This window comes from Euprymna scolopes, chromosome 26 (genome assembly GCF_053919585.1).
Source record: "Euprymna scolopes isolate OS-2025 chromosome 26, ASM5391958v1, whole genome shotgun sequence".
Lineage (NCBI taxonomy): Eukaryota > Metazoa > Mollusca > Cephalopoda > Sepiida > Sepiolidae > Euprymna > Euprymna scolopes.
The window spans coordinates 82,672,648-82,688,251 of NC_136507.1; the positions used below are offsets into that span (position 1 = coordinate 82,672,648).

Sequence of the window (15,604 nt, forward strand, 5' to 3'; positions counted from 1 at the left end):
GTACACACACACACACACACACACACACACACACACACACACACACATATATATATATGTGTATACATATATGTGTGTGTAATTATATATTTATATATATATATATATATATATATATATATGCATGTGTGTGTTATTATATGTGCAACATTATCCGTATTCCCATTAAAACGACCTATGATATTTTATGATAGGTCATTTTATTTCCTATCATAAAAATATAATTGCACGTGGCATGTACATACATTTCCGCGACATTGCGACATAAAATCTGTTTAGTTTGCAGCCGGTTGTTGCACAAAGCAACTGCAAATGAGATATCAACAAATCTAAACAGCATTCTACTTACTATAAGCCAGTCAAGTGACAAGATATGTGAGTTTTTATTTTTGTAATAACATCTATGAGTAATTAGTCTACTTCGCTTGAAGCATTGTGTGTATTGTACAAAGAGCATAAAATTATATATATATATATATATATATATATATATATATATATATATATATATATATATATATATATATATATATGAACATAGTAGTATGCATAGAGAAGCGAAGAACAATATGGTGCCAACATAGATGATATTGTAATACTTGTTTCATAGTTATTAATTTTCACATTTTTTTTTTAAATATTCAAACACGTACATCTTAATATTTGAAGAACAACTACCTCTGTTATAAGGTGGAAGCACATGATCCGTTATTTATTCAATCATTTTATCCCATCGGTGCTAAAGTCAGCAAAGTCTGGATGATTTTTAAATAACCTCTTCTCTTATTGTATATTACTGATCCCGTGTAATCCTAGGAGATCGATCTTCCCAGGCTTTGCTATCAATCTCTCTGAATATAGGTTAGTTCATTGACGATCGCCTGCTGCGCTTCTACTAGGTGATACCGATGGGGCTACCCAAGCATTTTTTGCACGTCAGAATTCTCTTCCTTTAGGCTACTCATTTCTCACTTTCCGATCATCATGCCGCTTTAGCAGAATTACAAAAATGGTAATGCTGTATTCTTTGTTCCTCGTTCGCTTTTTTTTTCTGTGTTTTGTTTTTCTGTTCTTTTTTTTTTTTTTTGCCTCCATGAAATTGATTTTATTTTATTTTTGCAGCAATTTCTGTTTTTGGCTAACTTGAGTCAATTGTATATTTGGTTCAATTCAACTTATTTTGCAAAATATAAAACATTTCCGCTTCAATCACCATATTGGCAAAAAAGATGACCAACTTTTTTTCACCCCAAACAAAGCACATTGCAACTTGGAATATAAGAGGCTACTATTTGAAATCGATCCTAACAGGGGGCTGTGGATAGTTGATCGGCGAGATGTCTGTTCGCATTACATTTAAACTTTACATTAGAGCGGAAGGCTTTCCGGCATACAGATACTTTAACAGTGAAAGGTTGTGATTTTATTGCTTGTTGACTTAGTCAGGGTATATACATCGATGAGAGCCAAGTGCAATGAGTTCCTCAGAAGAGGATACGGCAGACCGAATACACCTTGAATTGTTGCGTTGTTAGTGCATTCATTACCTTATAATGCAAAGTTTAAATGACTTGATGGACAAGCACGAGTCAACCAGAAGGCTAAAATCTTTTGTCTCGTTCACCTGCTTAAGCAGAGCAGTGTCACCACCGAAAATAAGAGCCGTGTCAGAAAGAGAAGCCACTGCAGTATGGCAACATATATCGATGTTAAGCTCTAAGACGCATCCAATGGATCCTGTTCAACGTTGTCAATTTCGTTTCTACTAATTTAACGTCATCGACAAATATGAGCATGTTTCGACCAACCACTTTTGGCAAGTCGCTTTTTTTTCCTATGTGTTTTTTTTATGTTCTTTTTTCTGCGTCCATGAAATTGATTTTATTTTTGTGGCAACTTCTATTTTTGACTAACTTGACTAAATTGTATATTTGGTTAAGAACAGATTAGGATTCAGCACGTATCCTTGAGGAACACCACTGCAAGTATCTTTCTCAGATGACAAACTGGTGACAACTTATTTGAATCTTGTGTGTATGATCACTTAGAAAGGATCTTATCCATCGATATAAACTGAATCATGAAGACCATAAGTGTTGAGTTTATATAAAAGTAGATGGTGATCGAGAGAATAAAAAAAAAACAATATCATCAGTAACTTCCTCGTTAACCATTTCTTCCATCACAGGTAAATTTGTGACCATGAACCTTTTTAAATGAAGCCATCTTGAGATGAAGAAATGGCAACAGTAGATATAATTTACCATGATTCCTCAGAATATATCCCTACCCCAAGAAATGTTACACACTTTCTAGATATACAATCCTTCTATATTCTTCGCCCCTTTTCTGCCAATGTAGCATAGTGAGAGATGTAGCCTAGTGGGGGTACCCTTTCTCTTCCCTGCAACCTCTTTCCTAAAAAAGAGACGTTACGAACCTGTCTCCGTTTTACCGTTATTTTCATGGCAAGTGCTCGTCTGAGCTCTAATCTATGTCCCCCTCGCCAAACTTTCACGAAAAGCACGCATTTAGCTAAAACCACTGTCAATATCCCCCCACTCTTTACCTGCGCCTAAACCTAAACGCAGATTCCATTAACAAAGCTTCTTTCTTAGAACACTGCACATTTGGAAGTCTTTTCCATTTTCCTGCTTTCCAACTGACTACAATATTGTTGTCTTCAAGTCCAACGTAAACAAATTTTTGACGAACCGTTCTCTTATGATATCTAATATACCAAATTTTGACTACTAACGATTACTACGATATTATCCCATTGACTATTGTACACTCAATTACCCTTATCCTTCAGTGGTCTCCGGGCCTTGATAAGTGGTGACTACCAAGAAATGAAGCTTTATTAAGCTAGGAGTATGATGAATGCACTATTTTTGGCGTAATTTCATTGTATCTTTCATAGCCAAAATTTTCATTGATTGGTTTCTTTATATTTTCTGATCAAGTGGCCGAACTTGTTTCTTTTTCATCTCTCGATACTCTTAACAGTATCATTTCTAAATACACGATTTTTTTAAAATTTAATTTACCATATAGCGATCCAAATGGATTTTTGCGGATCATCATTCTCAAACAGTCATTTTCATTACACAGTACCAATATTCATCCGCTGATTTTAACGTTCGTAGGCTAAAAAAAAAATGCAAACATTTTAGTAGCGTTCAAGAGGTATGCCGAGTTTCATTTTATCACTCCTTAAAAAAAATCTTGGATGGTGAGGAAATGGGACTTCATACTTTAGTTTTTATGACTGCATACAATACCGGGTTACCCTGTTAGGTAATAATAAAATAAAATAAGAAAAAGAAAACCAAGGAAAGCGCTTAATTTTTTACACTACGTTTTGTGAATGATCGATGTCTGTTTTTTTTATGTACATTATATATTTATGACATAAACACATTGACATACAGATGCTGATAGAATCAAACAAGTGTCTTAGTAACACAAACAGATATCTTCATCAACATGAAAAAAAACAAAAAAACATCTCAATACTTCAGTGTTCAAGTGGTTAACAACCTGGAATAACAACCTGGGTGTTCCAAATCTAAATCTAGTTTGCGACACAAAATCACTTTCACTTATGATATTGGCAACCTTGGCGTGCCTCCTCCTCTAACTACCCGACATCCTCCATAAAAAAGTATGCTGACTAGAAAAATATCGGGGAGGAACCACTGCAAACAATAAAATCTTCATATTTATACAATGCTAGCAGGCCGCACGGCGTTGCGCGGTCGTAAAATAAGCATAAATATGATTTTTTGTTAATGCAGAACTCTTATAAGAAAATCAGCGCAGTTGTTCCCATATTGGACCAAATTACCGTGGGTTTACAACAACAGATTCCACATACAAATTTATTGTGTCTACAGTATTAGTGACTACCGTACGTAACTTTAGAACGACATTATGTACACATTTAGGCGTTATATTAAAATCTTATGTTAGTTCCGAGAAGCGACACGATCACAATCTCACCATCTACAGAGAAAGTAGTTCATATTTCACTAACTTTCCTGTACTTCCACTGCTCCCACTTGACACCGGCATCATTCCCACATATTCCTACTCCGCTGCGTTATAACCGCTCTTAACTGATTATTCGACACTTGCATACCATAAGTTACACATATTCCTAATTATAGATAATAATTTTTCCCTTTGCGAAATCCGGTCCATCTGATTGGCTGAGAAGTAGGCATTCTCAGATTCTGCTATTGGTTTCTTCCACCATTAAACGAACGGGTCGCCACTTTAAAACAGGCACCCATTTTTATACATACCCATTCTTTTCTTTAGAATCTTTTGCTCTACATTTACTAATTATTATTAACTATGCTTTTCTGGACTTTTTCTATATTAAATTAAATCATTTATGATGCGATTATATTGATTCATCATCAACGGACACCTGAGATATTACACAGCTACAAAAAACTACTTCTCATTCTACTCACTCCCGTCTCCGTTATTTCTACATATTTATTTTTGCTGATGTCTTTATTTATTTAGTTAAAACGTAAAACACAACAATTGATTTATTTTTTTACTTTTCCTTTACTTCGAAATTATAATGTTTCGTTTACTCCATTATAGGGAGAGAGAGACAGAGACAGAGACAGAGAGACAGAGACAGGCAGACAGACAGACAGACAGACAGACAGATTGGGAGGGAGGGACGATTAGAGATAGAGAGATACAGAGAGTGGGGGAGAGAAATAGAGAGAGATCAGCGTATTACACTTTTATTTAGGTCACTAATTGATTCACGCGTTATAAGGGTTAATTCGAAGTAAATTAAAGTGGACGATTTATCATGGCCAATTCACAAAAAGTGTTTACTTTTTTTCTTCGCCTCCTTTTTCCACTTAGCGTTCCGCGTTCGCGTCTTGGAACTGCCGGTAAGTTAAAAAAATTTTTTTTACTCTTTTGTTTGCTCGACACGGTACTAGATGTTATTTGCACTTTTCCATAGAGCGTTCCTTAATTTTTTAACTTTTTTTGCACCTGTGGGCTCTCAAGGCAAATAATTAATATTAAACGTTTTGCTTCTATTTATAAACCCACGTAGGTCACAAACAAAAATAAAATTGTAGTTTGCTTTTATGTATATATGAAATAAACCTGAGTGTAATTTAGATACGTTTAATTATTTGTAAACACAGATACGTCACATACCAAATTAATTTGCTGTGAAATATATTTCTGTCAGAAATACATAAAACACTAACCCCTTCCCCACTCACAAAAAGGGGTGTTTATTCCAAAAGCCGTTCTTAACATAGAGAGGTTAATGGTGTCCATTTTGAAAGCCATTCTAAACGTGAGGAGGTTGCTGGTTCGGCTACAACAACAACACCAAAACTTATTAACATTTACGCAAGAACTCTAACTCAGTCATGAGCACCAATTTGCACACCTAAACAAAATTTCCCTTAGGTTTCATTTAAATAAATACCTTAGAATTATATATCGTTATATTATTAAAGGCTGAGGGCATGCAATGAATAGAGAGAAATAATATGAGAATAATATGATAGACGTGAAGCGTGAATCTGAAAGACATGCTTAGATCTGATGACCTCAGAAGATTAAATCTGGACAGTATAGAAAGATATGTGTGGTAGTATGAGTATGAAAGAAAAGAATTCTTGGGTTTAGTAGGTCTAGAACAGTTGAGGTATCAGGGTCAGTTCATAGAAGAAGGCCAAGAAAAACATGGGAGGAAGTGAAGGTTATGTTAAAGAAGAAAGGGGTATAATAAAGACCTGATCAAAGATAGGTTAATTTAGAGGTTAATTTCTGTACGCGGGGAGTGGGGGGATACTAACACCTGGCAATGCTGGTTAACGGATCCTGCTAGTTTATTATAAACAGAAATACAGTATGTATAAAACGTAATGTTAAAACTTTAAGCAAAAGAAACGGAAAGAAAACTGAGACATGCGCATACGAGTGTTATGTTTTTTCTAAACAGTTCATTTCTTGTAAGTAAAAATATACTCGAGCTGAAATCGAAACCAAAACTTAAAGATAGTGAATCAAATTCGATAATCATCAGACCAGTCTGAAACGTTCTTTAAAAGGTATTTTAAAACTTTCTTATTCTTAACGTAAGGAAGCTGTCATGTTTCACGACCGTGCATGCACAGTCGTGAAACAGTTGACAAATCTGATGACGTCCAAGTACTGTTTTTTTTTTAAATTTTGACCCCTCAGTCGCCCATTTTTCCGGATTAAATCTAATTAAAATGTTTTGCGCATGCCTGAATACCCTATATACTAAATTTCCAGTCTGTAGATCAACAATTCGTTGAGTATATAGGTTGAGAAGTATCCTTACACAGACATTTTCATTTTATAGATATATACGTGACTAGCCTGGGTCTCCGGCGTTGCTCGGGTGTTTGTAGATTTGTGTTGAGCAAAAAAGAAAAAAAAAAGAACCTGTGAAGTGAAGGCATATGGAAGGATCTTGGTTAAGAAAAAATAAAAAAAAGAAGGAAAATTGCGAGCGAAAATAAAAGTGGTAGTAGACAAGCAGGCTCGAAGTGAAAAAAAAACGTGACGTCTTTGCTGTTGCGCTCATCGCAAAACCGGAAATGACGTAGGTTTAAATTAAGGCTAGACAATCAAAAAGAGGCGATGACGTTTGAAAATATCGTCGAAAAAAGCAACCCATCCCTGTAGAAAAGTGCCCACTTGAGGGTGCAGAAATTAATGTTTTTTTTTTTTTTTTTTTTTTATTACATTTTCACCCCAAACAAGGCAAATTGCCACTTTGGTGTAGGGGGCTACTATCAGGGGCAACAACTACTGGGGTACTATGTAGGGATTTGGGCAGCAAGGTGTCGGTTCACGTTACACTTGAACCTCTGCACGTCAGTACCGTTGGGGAAGCAGGGACCTGGAATGGAATTCCAGAGTCTAGCGGTTCTGGGAAAGAAACTATTGGAGTAAAAAGATCTTTTACATCTAGGGATCTCTACAGTGTTGGGGTGGGATTTAGCAGCCTGTCGGGTTTGTCGAGGGTGCTCACGTCGTGGGGGCACAAGTGATTGCAGTTCGTCAGAGCATTCGCCACTAAAATACTTGTAGAAAAGGCAGAGGGATGCAACATTTCGTCGATGGGACAGAGGCTGAAGCTTAGATGCCAGTTCAGGACCTATCAGGTTTGCGACTCTCTTTTGAACCTTGTCAAGGAGCGATAGACTAGTAGCAGATGCACCAGCCCAGATGTGGCAGCAATACTCCATACATGGGCGAATGGTGGCCTTATAGAGGTATAGGATACTTTCGGGTGTTAGTAGTTTTCTAGCACGGTAGAGAGAGCCCACCTTTCTTGCAGCGGCCCTGGCAATGCCTTCAATGTCATTGTTCCAACTCATGTTTCCTGTGAACGTTAGGCCAAGGAGTTTGAAAGATGGACTCTCAGATAAAGAATTTTTCGATATTTGTCATCCGAAGGGTCGCGCTTAAAAATGATACTGATCTCGTGAAAATCCGTCGCCTTTGTCGACGGTTTTAGGCAAGCATACATACATACATACATGATGATTGCAACGTCTTGTCAGACGAGTGCCACTCCCTCAGACATTTAAAATGCATGATTCCAAATGTCTGAGGGAGTATCTATACAAATATGATGTTACAGTGTCTTAGCTTTGTACGACAGCTAAGTCTCTCTCTCGGTTCAAAATGTTGAGATCCAGCAACAAGCAAGAGCAAGATAGCCAGCAACAAATTAAACTGCAGACCAGCTTAATGCGGGTACTGGTCTTCCGCTTTATAGTTTTTTAAATCAGAGATTTGCGTCTCCTAGAAAGTTTGCCTTCACCACGGCTTACGGGAACCGGCTCCACCCCAATACACATATACACACACACACACACACACACACACACACACACACACACACACAAATATACACAGTGCTAGTTGGCCGTTGACCCAGAAAAAGAGTTCATTCGCTCTTACATACATACATACATACATACATACATTTAAACAGATACGTGAGATTTATATTACAGAAGATGATACACATTTCCACAAATAAAACAGCTGTAATAGAACACATTTCAGTAAATACCAAAGCCATAGAAAGAAATGTCGGCTACTTTAAAATAAAAACGGTAATGCTGAAAGCTAGACACAAATCACAAAACATAACATATGAGAATTTTTTCACATTTGGTAATGATTGGTGCGTTACAGACCCTGGACAGGTATCCGGCTTCCCTCAAAAGAGAAAATTTCGAGAGAATCTCACACACACACACACACACACACACACACACACACACACACACACACACACACACACACAAGCGCATATATATATATATATATATATATATATATATATATATATATATATATATATATATATATATAATCTGTAATCGTAAGGGAACCTGAGTAGGGTTTGATTATAAAAGAGGACTGCTCAATAAGAACTTGTCAACGTGTTTATATCATATGTATAAGGGGTATTCCAAAAGTAATACCTCCTATTTATATTCCGCCTGAATGGATCAGCGGGGATTGCAATTTGCATTGTTATTATGACTGAACTAATGCATTCGTGACCTAACAGTTTTATCTCTCTGTTGCAGATATTGACGGTGTAAGAGTCTAAGAAAGTAACCTCTGTCAAAGATGTGCGTCAGAAGCAGAGATGCGTCACTAACTTACTGGTAAATATGCATTGATGAGCAGTTATGCCTATGTGAAAAAATAAATTCTGGAGTACAAAAGTATCTATACAAAAAAGAAACAAAGGAAAAGAAACATTTTCTGCATCTAAGCGTGTTTTTAAAACAGCTGCTCTGTATATTCTATAGTGTTCATTTTATTCTAAGATGCTTCTACAAACTGGCACATTTTCAACTTTATATATATATATACACATATTTATAGTTTGTAGATGGGTTCAGAACTATTGAAGACTTGTTTAAATGTGGACTTATCTTCGACTAAAACTTTCGTCAGAGGCGACGGATTTTCACGAGATCGCTATGATTTTAAAGACCGACCCTTCCAACGACGAATATCGACAAAACATTAATTTCTTCACCCTCAAGTGGGCACTTTTCTACAGGGAGGGGTCGCTTTTTTCGACGATAATTTCGAAAGTCATCCCCTCTTTTCGATTGACTAACCTTAATTTAAAGCTTTGTCAGACGTCACATTTTTTTGGGGGGGGTATTTTTTTCGTTCTTTTCCTCGCTCACGGTACGGAATCGAGCCTACCTGCTACCAATTTTTTTCTTACTCAACACACACCTTAAAACACCCGGGCAACGCCGGACACACAGACTAGTATGTATATATACAGGTTTACTATACGGCAGGCAGTGCTTATTACGTAAAAACTGATTATTGCTCTCAGAGTCGATGAAAAGATGTTTACATATGTTGAGATCTAGATTTCAATTGCATCACGCAATTGCTTGGGTGATAGCACAGATGTAGAGGCGTACACTCGCAGCTTGACGGTTGAGTTTCGATCCCGGTTAGAGCACTTGTTTATGTTTGTGTAGCTTCACTGATGAGTTGTAAACAGTAGAACAATACTGCCTGTGGATGACAATCTGTCTCTAAAAGTGAGAATTTGTGTATGTGAGGGTACTTCTCAACCTATACACTCAAAGAATTTTGGATATACAGACTTGAAATTTACTTTATAAACTATTTAGATATGTGGATTTTTTTAAAATCCATTTTAATCCCGAAAAAAAAAGGGCTGGTAAAGGGGTCGAAATTGAAAAATTGGTACTTGGGCGTTATCTGACTTAAATCTGGTTGTCAACTGTTTCACGCGGTTTGAAAAGAAAAATATTAAGTACGTGACCAGCTGGTCCAATGGTTATCGTACTTGTCTTTAGGTTTTGTTTCGATCTTAGCATGGGCATTTTTTTTTTTACTTACAAGAAGTGTTAGGCTGATATGATGGTTATCGTACTTGACTCACTGTCTTTAATTTTGGTTTCGATCTCAGCTCAAGTATTGTTATTCTTTTTCCTACTTACAAGAAGTGTACACTTAAGGAAAAAGAAATCATAATACCCGCATTCAGAGGTCTCAGTTTCTGTATTAATTAAAATATAATTTTTATCGTTTCGGCCAACTATTCCTCTGGCCTTCGTCAGGTGGTAACCGTGACGGATAGGAACTTCGAATCTCTTACTGCATTCTCAGTAATCACTGCCATCCGTAGTTGTTGTTGTTTCACCATGTCTGGGCCAAGTAAGCCTCTGGCCGGCTTTGGGTAGGATTGAAACCGCTATCTTTAGACAACGCCCATCTGAAACCGTAGAGATTCAACATCTCTATCAACTGCGCCACGGGCCCCGAATGGCGATCAAGGTTGGATTTTTTGGTCGTATAAATCCACGTTTACTTATTATCTGATCTTCCATGGTCGGGTCCATACCGAATGGTATATACTATTTAATTGGCATTCATTATTGAGATGAGTATTATTTATGTTAATTTATTTTTTTGCGGACTGTTATCCTCATCTTTATTGGTTGTTGTTTCATTCTCAATTTTCTTCTCATCTTCAGTTTTATTTGCACAATATTCCGGTTAATGTAACTTCCGACTTTTTTCAAGTATATCGTATCGACCTTAACGAATCTTTCAGTTGAATTTGAGAATTTGCACGAACTTTCGAACGGAACCCTTTATTCAATCCTCACGGGTAGCATGCTCTCGTTTTGACAGTCGTGACTAGGCAGACGCCCTAAGTAATTCGCAATTGTATTTTGAATCTCGCCCGCACTGAGGATTGGACGTTCAACCTCCAGGAAGGTAACTTTTACCATTAAATTTGACCAAGTACTCTTTCCACGACGCCACGGGATTCCCGAGTTCGACAATATCCATTTGAAGATAATCGGAGGTTACATTGACGGAAACGGTGTGAAAGTAACACCCAAGATGAGAGAAGTATTTTGAAGAATCCAAATAATACAAAATCGAACGGTAAAATTATCGCAATAGATAAAATGACATGATTCCATTTCCGTTTGATAAAACCCGATTTTCTTTATTTGCTGCAGACCATCTACTAGTTGGCCAGGTGTGTACAAATCCTATGAGCGATAAGAACTTGCTATCATGTCTGAAAGTGACACAATGTTCAACGAGCGAGATCGGAGATGCGTCGCTATACAACTCATGCTCTCTACCGATACAAGTTATGACAACAGAACCATTTCCAGCATCCTCGAAATGCAACTCCGAACGGTTCAGCGCTTGAGGGTAGAGCTTAGCAAGGTTTCTAGCCACAATTATGGTCTTTGATGTGGTTTTAAGTGAAAACCACATCATGCCACCTCACATCTTCGACGTCGACTTGAAAGTCAACACCAAAATGTACTTGGATGTGCTGAAGAGTTTGGTGATCCCATGGTGTAATCAGATGGCCGCTGGCAGACTCTGAGTATGGTAGCAGGATTCGGCACCGGACCATAGTCCAAAGAAACCCAGGCTTGGCTTCAGAAGGAGTGCTACGACTTTGTACCTTTCTCCCATTGGCCTCCTTTCTCCCCCGACCTGAACCCGACGGACTATTTCGTTTGATCATACGACGAGAACATCACCAACATGACCTCCCACAGCAACAAAGCCAGCCTGATCGCCGCCATCTGTGGAGTATTCACTGAGATCCCGCTGGCGCTTGTGGAAAAAGCATACTCTCAATTTCGGACCCATATCGAGGCGGTGATTGAGGCTGAAGGTGGATACATTGAATAGATGTCAGCTCTACTACATAGGTTACCTGAATTGATTTTTTTTTTCAATAAAAGTTTTAAAATAAAGCTGTGGTGTTGTTTTCTTTAGGGCGACAAATTTATCGTTCCACTCTGAACAAATAAGCAAAAATGTTGTTTTATTCTATAGTTTGTTGACATCTAAAAAATTAAAGGTTTTTTTTTTCAATAATACCATGAATAAAAACAAAACAAAACAGTAAACATATGAGGTAAAGAGTTGTGAGCAGTATGTGTCCTTAATAATTGCTGGACAGCGTCGCATTTGCAAACTACTAACTAATATTAACTTCTGCCTTTGTGTCAAGAAGCTCGATATTTTGACGGCAATTTCGGCCTTGAAGACATGTCTAACATTTTTTTTAGTCGCACAGTCGGTCGGTCTGTCGGTCTGTCCGTAACACTTTTGTGCTTAGCCTTTTTGGTTAAGATAAAAGGTCTGTTGTTAATAGATGCTGTTCTTAGCTTGGCCAAGATCAAAGTGTAGTATCTGTTCTTACTACATGCTGTACTTATGTTTGTAACTTTGTGATATAAAGTGGGGGATCACTTTTCTGTATTCATTTAATGTAAAATGATCACCCACTTTACAACCAGTCAGTCTTAAAGTCATTCAAGTCATTCTCCATATCATTCAAGTTGTTTTTGAAGGATTCCAGTTATTTTTTAAGCATTCAAGTCATTCTTAAGGTCATTAAATCCATCCTTAAGTTCATTAAAGTCATGCTAAGTCATTTACTTTTTATTTATTTAAGTCATTTCAGCCCATTTTTTCGGTCATTTTTGTTTATCTTTAAGAATTTCATGTCAATCCTACATTCACGCAGTCATTCATTACACGAGAACACACGACTAATGGCTACCGGCTTTGTCTCCTATATGACTTAAAGACGTCTCGACTTTTAATGCAAGGCTTCATACTTTTATTGTTTGAAATAAATGACAATAAACAATTAATATCTATTTTAGAGTTTATATGTTCATGCACATAGCAACCGTTGTTAGGGGAGTAATAAAGTAGTTGACGTATCCGTCTACAACGGTTTCCTCAAGTCTTCCTTTACTACTTTTTGTGACATTATCACGTTGATTTGTGGGTTCCCCTTAGATCACTAAAGTTAAGTAAACGTTGAACTTGGTCAGTAATAAAGTGGGTGACCGTTTGAGAATACCATGTGCTGTATGTGAACCTCGCTTATCTGCGCATTGTTCCCAGTCGTTCTGGACTTTTACTTGCAACTGGAATCAAGCCGTACCGACTCAGTAGATGAGTAGTTATGGATTGCGCAACCTTTGCTTAATAATCCGCAGCGTGTCATATCATCATCATTCCAGGATGATCAGATGGTAATCCTCGTGCCAATAGACGTACATTCATCCAATTGTGGTTAAAGGTATTGCGTTAGCTCTCCTGTCGGGAGAGGTTTATTGTCTCACAAGTTGAAATACAATTAAAACTCTTGAACTTTTATGGCATATCTTGTTGGATGCTCATTTCCAGCACGAATTGCTTGAAATGATCTTGTCCGGCTGATTGAACACTGCCTGCAAAAATTTCTTTTATGCCTCGAAAATAAGGATTAAGATGAGACAAAACGTTGAAGACAAGAAGTGGTTTACTTGCTTTGTTATTGTGCCAAGCCATTGACTAATGTTAGTGAAAGCGAGTTAGTTTTTCTAGCATTGCCCAACCAAAAGAACGCCGCCACCATCATTATAAAAGTTGTGATCCCTGGTAGGTTTTTTTATACTAATCGCGTCTACACTGTTAGTTAGTCTATTAAAAAGGTGTATTCAAGGTACAAAAGAGAAAATCTGCATTCTATGTGGAAGACAGAAATTGTGTGTTTGAGAAGGACGGATAAGGAAAGAGAAAGGAAGAGAGAGAGGGTCTTTTTATAAGTCCCCCAAAGCGATCTACTTCTGTTTTAGAGGCAACATGCAAAACACGCCTTCTCTCGTTCAAGTCTCGCCGGCTAAGACGGAAGAAGAGGGCTCCACTCGGAAATAAAGTGGCCTGCGTAATAATGATCAGTGATAGTGGAAAATGTATGAATTAATTTATTTTAACGGACGACTCATCATGAACTTATTTACGTTGAACTTTAAAACGACCATGTTATAGTCAGCTATGAAACAGTTCCGCGGTATCGTGTTCCACAGTCGAGCAGTTCTGGGAAAAAAGCTCCGCAAATGGAGTTTTCATGTAGCTCTAGGCAAGAATAAACGATATATTTTTAAATGATTATTTCTTTTATTATTTTTTTTTTTGGTTCAATACTGGATTTGCCTTCCAGCAAATCGTGATCTTCAAAACAAATCTAACGCGAGTAAAATATCGATTTTTAACGCACTTGAATTCAGCTGATGACGTCATCAAAAACAATTTAAGTCAGCAATATTCTTATGCAACATTACTTGACTTTGAATACTCTGCGTATATGACAAGCTTCATTGTCATGGCAATAGTGATTCAGTATTAGACGGAGACTCCAAAGATTACAGAGCTCTTAAAAACTCCATGGTTTAATACAGTTAAAGATACATTACAAAAGTTTTCCACTCATGAAGGAGAGGTTTGGAAATTTTCCAAAAATACATCATTTATTGTATTAGAGAATAAAGGTGGAGTGTTTTTTATGTAATATAAATTGCATTTTTTTTTAATCTCATACCGTAACACAACGTCTCCACTGTCCTGTCTGAAGTCCTGTTTCTTCGAGATGTCGCAAATTGCTCTGGTGGATATTTCGTCCTTCATCTTTTTTCTATACTTCCAGTGTTATGTATTCGCTGCTCTAATTTATATAGAAATATATATATATATATATATATATATATATATATATATATATATATATATATATATATATATATATATATATATATATATATATATATACTCTGATAACGAGTAAAACACAACGCAGTTGATCTATAAAATATTATTTTGTTTTTATTTCACACCTATAATTAGCTTTGGATTTAAAGTTATTACTGATATTTTGACATCCCCGAAGGTGCGTGAACTGGGTGTGGATGTTGGCGGTGAAGAAATGTGTCAAGCTTGTTCTCTCTTTCTCTCTGACAGACTCCCAGTTTTCTCTTTGTAACGATGTATATAAACATTCTTTTCTTTTGAAATGTTTAACATTTCCCATTATCTATTGTTTCAATCCTTCGATCGATATCCTCTCACATACTTCTGGATCAAATTATTTATTCCAATAGACAATGGCGGAAAGTCCCGCATTCCGCACATGGAATCTATCTGCGTGTGTGTAACATATCGAGTGTTTCTCTTCTCTGGGTCGCCTGTCAATATCCAACACCAGTATTTGCTTGAATAAATATATTTTTTTTAATTCTGAATTATTTGGATTACCTGGATCATTTATATTGAAGATTTAATCGTCAACGTGCAGAAGTGTATAACTTAAAACTGAATTTTACCAATTATTTATCCACTACGCCACGGGTTCTTTTGGACAGATTCCAGAGTTTGAAAGAAAGCTTCCCGAGTTCGACAGAAAGATTCACGGATTCGACAAAAATATTCCCGTGTTTGACAAGACAGACTTGAATACAATTTTAAAACAGTACATTTCTTTCATACAATTAATAAAGAACATTTCTTTCATACAATTAAAAAAGTGCATTTATTTCATACAATTAAAAATAGTACATTTATTTAATACAATTAAAAAAAGACATTGTTTTCATAGAATTAAAAAAGTACATTTTTTCATACAATTAAAAAAGTACATTTATTTCAAACAATTAAAAAAGTACAT

General features: G+C 36.6%; 1 protein-coding gene across 1 annotated transcript in view; it reads left to right on the forward strand.

Annotated features, from left to right (window-relative positions):
* Positions 1-230: 230 nt before the first annotated feature.
* The window catches only part of LOC145248224 (monocarboxylate transporter 12-B-like), a 346,811-nt gene continuing 331,437 nt past the window's right edge, over positions 231-15,604 (forward strand). Inside the window, exons 1-2 of the mRNA XM_080110099.1 lie at positions 231-375; positions 4,900-4,928. The gene's annotated coding sequence lies outside the window, so the exon portion shown is untranslated. The remainder of the gene's footprint in view (positions 376-4,899; positions 4,929-15,604) is intronic.